We start from the raw sequence: 6,200 nt of genomic DNA, 5'->3' as shown, positions 1-6,200 counted from the left end.
AATGATGAGATGAAATTTACCAGCAGGACAAACTGTTTCCTGTCTGTTCTTCCTGTTTCCTCTCTGTTCTTCCTGTTTCCTGTCTGTTCTTCCTGTTTCCTGTCTGTTCTTCCCGTTTCCTCTCTGTTCTTCCTGTTTCCTGTCTGTTCTTCCTGTTTCCTCTCTGTTCTTCCTGTTTCCTGTCTGTTCTTCCTGTTTCCTGTCTGTTCTTCCCGTTTCCTCTCTGTTCTTCCTGTTTCCTGTCTGTTCTTCCTGTTTCCTGTCTGTTCTTCCTGTTTCCTCTCTGTTCTTCCCGTTTCCTGTCTGTTCTTCCTGTTTCCTGTCTGTTCTTCCTGTTTCCTCTCTGTTCTTCCTGTTTCCTGTCTGTTCTTCCTGTTTCCTGTCTGTTCTTCCTGTTTCCTCTCTGTTCTTCCTGTTTCCTGTCTGTTCTTCCTGTTTCCTCTCTGTTCTTCCTGTTTTCTGTCTGTTCTTCCTGTTTCCTCTCTGTTCTTCCTGTTTCCTGTCTGTTCTTCCTGTTTCCTGTCTGTTCTTCCTGTTTTCTGTCTGTTCTTCCTGTTTCCTCTCTGTTCTTCCTGTTTCCTGTCTGTTCTTCCTGTTTCCTGTCTGTTCTTCCTGTTTCCTGTCTGTTCTTCCTGTTTCCTGTCTGTTCTTCCTGTTTCCTGTCTGTTCTTCCTGTTTTCTGTCTGTTCTTCCTGTTTCCTCTCTGTTCTTCCTGTTTCCTGTCTGTTCTTCCTGTTTCCTCTCTGTTCTTCCTGTTTCCTGTCTGTTCTTCCTGTTTCCTGTCTGTTCTTCCTGTTTCCTGTCTGTTCTTCCTGTTTCCTCTCTGTTCTTCCTGTTTCCTGTCTGTTCTTCCTGTTTCCTGTCTGTTCTTCCTGTTTCCTCTCTGTTCTTCCTGTTTCCTGTCTGTTCTTCCTGTTTCCTCTCTGTTCTTCCTGTTTCCTGTCTGTTCTTCCTGTTTCCTGTCTGTTCTTCCTGTTTCCTGTCTGTTCTTCCTGTTTCCTCTCTGTTCTTCCTGTTTCCTCTCTGTTCTTCCTGTTTCCTGTCTGTTCTTCCTGTTTCCTCTCTGTTCTTCCTGTTTCCTCTCTGTTCTTCCTGTTTCCTGTCTGTTCTTCCTGTTTCCTCTCTGTTCTTCCTGTTTCCTGTCTGTTCTTCCTGTTTCCTGTCTGTTCTTCCTGTTTCCTCTCTGTTCTTCCTGTTTCCTGTCTGTTCTTCCTGTTTCCTCTCTGTTCTTCCTGTTTCCTCTCTGTTCTTCCTGTTTCCTGTCTGTTCTTCCTGTTTCCTCTCTGTTCTTCCTGTTTCCTGTCTGTTCTTCCTGTTTCCTGTCTGTTCTTCCTGTTTCCTCTCTGTTCTTCCTGTTTCCTCTCTGTTCTTCCTGTTTCCTCTCTGTTCTTCCTGTTTCCTGTCTGTTCTTCCTGTTTCCTCTCTGTTCTTCCTGTTTCCTCTCTGTTCTTCCTGTTTCCTGTCTGTTCTTCCTGTTTCCTCTCTGTTCTTCCTGTTTCCTGTCTGTTCTTCCTGTTTCCTGTCTGTTCTTCCTGTTTCCTCTCTGTTCTTCCTGTTTCCTCTCTGTTCTTCCTGTTTCCTGTCTGTTCTTCCTGTTTCCTCTCCTTTGTTTGGGCGGAGCTGCTGCAGCCTGACGCCCGCCTCCTCCCGTCTCCACCCACCAGGGCCCGTCAGAATCAGAGTCCTGCAGGTGAGAGCTGTCCGTCCACCTTCGCTGCAGCGGGTCGGAACCGCCCACATGCCACGCTGCCACCAGCCACTACATTGTGACCAGTGACCTGAACAAGGAGGGAACTCTCAGTCCAGACAAAGTTTGTCGTGGAAACAACTCATGTGGAAGCGGTTCTGGCAAAGTGGAAAAACAGCTGTTTAACTGAGTGGTACCGCGGTACCGTGGTACCGGGTTCAGGTTGTGGTTCTGGTTGTGTCAGCAGCTGCCCGGTACTGGAGGCGTGGTGGTGAGCAGCAGGGACCTGAAGCAGGAGTTCAGACTGAGGACCAGGATGAGAGGATCCTGGAACTGGGCTCCACCCCGAGTCCAGATCATCTTCACCGTGCAGCCGCACCACAGGTCTGCATGACCTCTGACCCCCCCCCACCACAGGTCTGCATGACCTCTGACCCCCCCCCCCCCCCCCCACCACAGGTCTGCATGACCTCTGACCCCCCCACCACAGGTCTGCATGATCTCTGACCCCCCCATCACAGGTCTGCATGCCCCCCCCACCACAGGTCTGCATTCCCCCCCCCAGCTCTGCATGACCCCCCCCCCAGCTGCAGAGTGTTGCTGTTCTCTGCTGACCCTCAGGTGTTTCCTCCTGCAGACGCAGTGACGTCGTGGCGCTGCAGCACTTCCTGTGTGCAGGATGCGGGACGGAGGCGGAGCCTCAGCTCCGTCAGGAGGTTCCAGTCAATCTATTGAACAAACAAACAAATAAACAAGATAATGTTACAAACTTAGACGACAAAGTCAAAACTCATCCTTTGTGTTTCCATTTCAGGAACATTTTGCATTAACGTAGAAAATAATGAATTGAGCATGTTGGGCCACTAGTGGGAGCTGTTTGTATTTAACCTGCGTGAAGAGAACACGCCGCTGTAAACATCAACAATGGGAGTCCAGAGTTGCTCCGAGCAACGTTGTCATGGAAACGGAATCCCAAAACAAAACTCAAGCTGTCGCCTAAGTAATTTGTGTTTGATGTGTGTAGTTGAAGTGGCGACAAAGAGAGGAAAATTAATAAATAAATGAATAAATAAATAAATAAATGAATAAATAAATAAATAAATAAACAAACAAACCGTGAAACAGTCACATGAACAAAAACAAACAAAGGAGAAACTCGACTATAATCTGATGATAGAGGAGGAAGATCCTCTATAATCTGATGTTAGAGGGGGAAGATGCTCTGTAATCTGATGTTAGAGGAGAAACATGCTCTATAATCTGATGTTAGAGGAGGAATATGCGCTATAATCTGATGTTAGAGAGGGAAGATCCTCTATAATCTGATATTAGAGGGGGAAGATGCTCTATAATCTGATGTTAGAGGGGGAATATGCGCTATAATCTGATGTTAGAGAGGGAAGACCCTCTATAATCTGATGTCAGAGAGGGAAGGTGCTCTATAAGCTGATGTTAGAGGGGAATATGCACTATAATCTGATGTTAGAGAGGGAAGATCCTCTATAATCTGATATTAGAGGGGGAAGATGCTCTATAATCTGATGTTAGAGGAGGCAGATTCTCTATAATCTGATGATAAAGGGGGCTGATGCTCTATAATCTAGAGGAGGCCGGTGCTCTATGATCTGGTTTTAGAGGAGGAGCTGCTCTATATTCTGGATGTTAGAGGAGGATGGTGCTCTATAATCTGGACGTTAGAGGAGGAAGACGCTCTATAATCTGGACGTGTTGGATTGTGGACGCTGCAGATTACCCTAACATGTGTTTATTCTGTTTTCACAAACTGTTTCCTGGATAAAAAATGTCCCCGACGCTCTGGGATCCAGAAACACCCAGAAGGACTGAGTTCTGCGACGGCTTCTCTCGTTCACCTCCACATCGTCCTCAGGAGGATTTCTAACTGTGACTCGCTGACGGACCTTCTGTCAAATGTCTTTTATTCAACTTCATTTTGGACAAGAGTCTCTTATTATCTCATTTCCTGTGGAAATATTTTCAGTGTGAAAGGTCCGAGCTCAGAAAGCCTCTGGTGTTTGCATGTTCTCCCTGAACTCCAGACACTGACATGGACCGGATCTAATATTATTACATTTAGAGAGACGAGATGGTTTAAACTCGTCTGGTGAACAAGAGTCGTCATCCTCTTCTTCATTTCTTCATCATTTCTTCTGAAAGAGCCCAAGATGAAAATTACTTCAGCCTTATTTTGTTGCAGCTGAAGTTTGAGGTGGAAGTTCCACACACACACACGCACGCACGCACGCACGCACGCACGCACGCACACACACACACACACACACACACACACACACACACACACACACACACACTGAAGTTGCATCAGGTTGATGTTGTTGCAGCTAATTATCGTCTCTGATCCTCGGAGGATTTTATTAAGGACTTTATTGTGAAGGACTCACAGTTTATTCTCACCTTCTCAGATTAAAGCCACACCATGTCTCCTCGGAGGTTTTCACTCCTCATTTCCTGCTTCTACGGGAGCAGGGCGCCCCCCTGAGGCCAAACTGGAAACTTCAGGACCTGTTTACTCCACAAACCTCTCCAGTGAAAACACAAAACCTCGGTTGTAAACTTTTATGAAAGGAAAATACAAAGACTTTCCACTGGAAGTGTTGTGGTGTAAACCGGACCTCAAACAACTCATTTGTTGACTTCTGCATTATTTGTTTTATATATTTACACATTATAGAATAACCGTCATATAAAATGCAAACGATTTGTCAAGTCGCATACAAACGGACGAGCTGTGATGTTTTCAGTTCAATTCTACTTTATTTCTAAAGCTCAAACTACAACACGGTCATTTCAAGGCTCTTTTATTTTGTTTTGTTTGTGAGACCTGCAGCAGTGGAAACGGTCCAGGGTTTCCTCGAGCAGCTCCAACTGGACGCTCATATTGAAGCGATGTGAGCTCTTGTGTTTGTTCAGCAGAAAGTTCTGGCTCAACCAGGCTTTTGTGTCTCACAGCCACAGGTTTGTGTGTCATCTGCATACTTCATGGAGTGTTCCCTGATACTACTCCTACAGAAAGCAGGTATAATGTGAAAAGTACAGGTCCTAAGACAGAACCCTGTGGAACTCCCATGAAGGAAGTGAAATCAGTCTCCTATAGGAAGCCTGTATCACATAGAGTATGATGGTTCCACTGTTGATCTCCTTTTAAATAAAGCTTTTACTGTTTTAATTCCACTTTTTAATCATTTCCTGTTATGTCTCATTCGTTTCAATGTATTTCTTATATTTTTGTCATGTTATTGTATCATTTCGTCAATCGTCCTTTTTTCTCAACAAGTAAATAAACAACAGTCCAGTTAAATGTTGAGTTACAACCACAGATTAAACTGCAATGAAGCGAGGATGTGAGGCTCCGTTTACATGTTTACATGTTTACATGTTTGTTGTTCAAAGTGAAAATGCAGCGATTTTGTAAAATGATGTAGTTTGCATGTAGGGCCACTAGTTGGCGCCGTCAGTTGTTTTCGTAATGAAACAGAAGAAAGAAAATACAGAGATCCATGAAATCCATTATTCAGCCAGTTAAAATTGTTAAACCTTCATAAAATATATTATAGTATTCTGCAGATTCTGTGCAAAATAGATTTACAACCAGACAAAGTACCGAGAACTTAACAGGAACAAAACAAAACAAAACTAAAAGAACTTGGTACCAAAGTAAGGGAACGATGCATTTCAGTTCCTTTAAGGAAAAAACTTCCTGAAGGAAGTTCCTCGTCACACTCAGACTAACTGGTATTTCCAGCATTTTATTTTGGCGGGACATCCCCGGTTTGTTGACGTCTCAGCGTCCCAGAACCTCCTGAAGGTTCCCGAGGCTTCGTGTCACAAGATCCCGTTTGTCCTCTGGATCTCTGCACATCTGGATTCTCTGAGGAAAAAGCTTCAGTTTCACTCCATCCAGACTTTCTCCAGGATTCAAGGCTCTTTCCTTGACAAACTCTGGAGCTTTTTCAAATGTTGATGTTCTGGCTGGAACTGCCGCCATCTTGGATATCCCACAATCCCTTGGGGCAGGTTTCCCAAGATGGCGTCAGTCAGGAACCATCAACAGTTTGATGGTTTGTCTGGAAACTTCTGGACTTTATTGTGAAGGATTGAGGAACCTGCAGGTTGGAATACAAAGAAGTGACGTAGGAGAAAACCACTGAGAGTGGAGAGGCTCAGTAAACCTCTTTGTCTTTAGTCGTTTTCATTGTTTGATATTTTCACTTTGCTTCTAATTTGAAATGGAAAATGATTATTGAGATAAAGAGAAAGAATATAGAAGTTAAGCGTCTCGCTACTCATGTTATTCTGATATTTGGAAACTTTTACTCAGTATTGTTTTGTACCAGTTATTTTTATCACAATGAATTAACTTCCGTACATTTAAAAGGAAAATGTTCTGTTTTCACGTGAAAACACAGATGGGGCCCAAACTTGGTCATTTTATTTTGTCCGTTTATGCGAAGACTTCCTGAAAGCTGTAAAGTGA

This window comes from Lipophrys pholis (assembly GCF_963383615.2).
Source record: "Lipophrys pholis genome assembly, chromosome: 13".
Lineage (NCBI taxonomy): Eukaryota > Metazoa > Chordata > Actinopteri > Blenniiformes > Blenniidae > Lipophrys > Lipophrys pholis.
The sequence above is the reverse complement of the archived record's forward strand: the minus strand, read 5'-3'. Positions refer to the sequence as shown.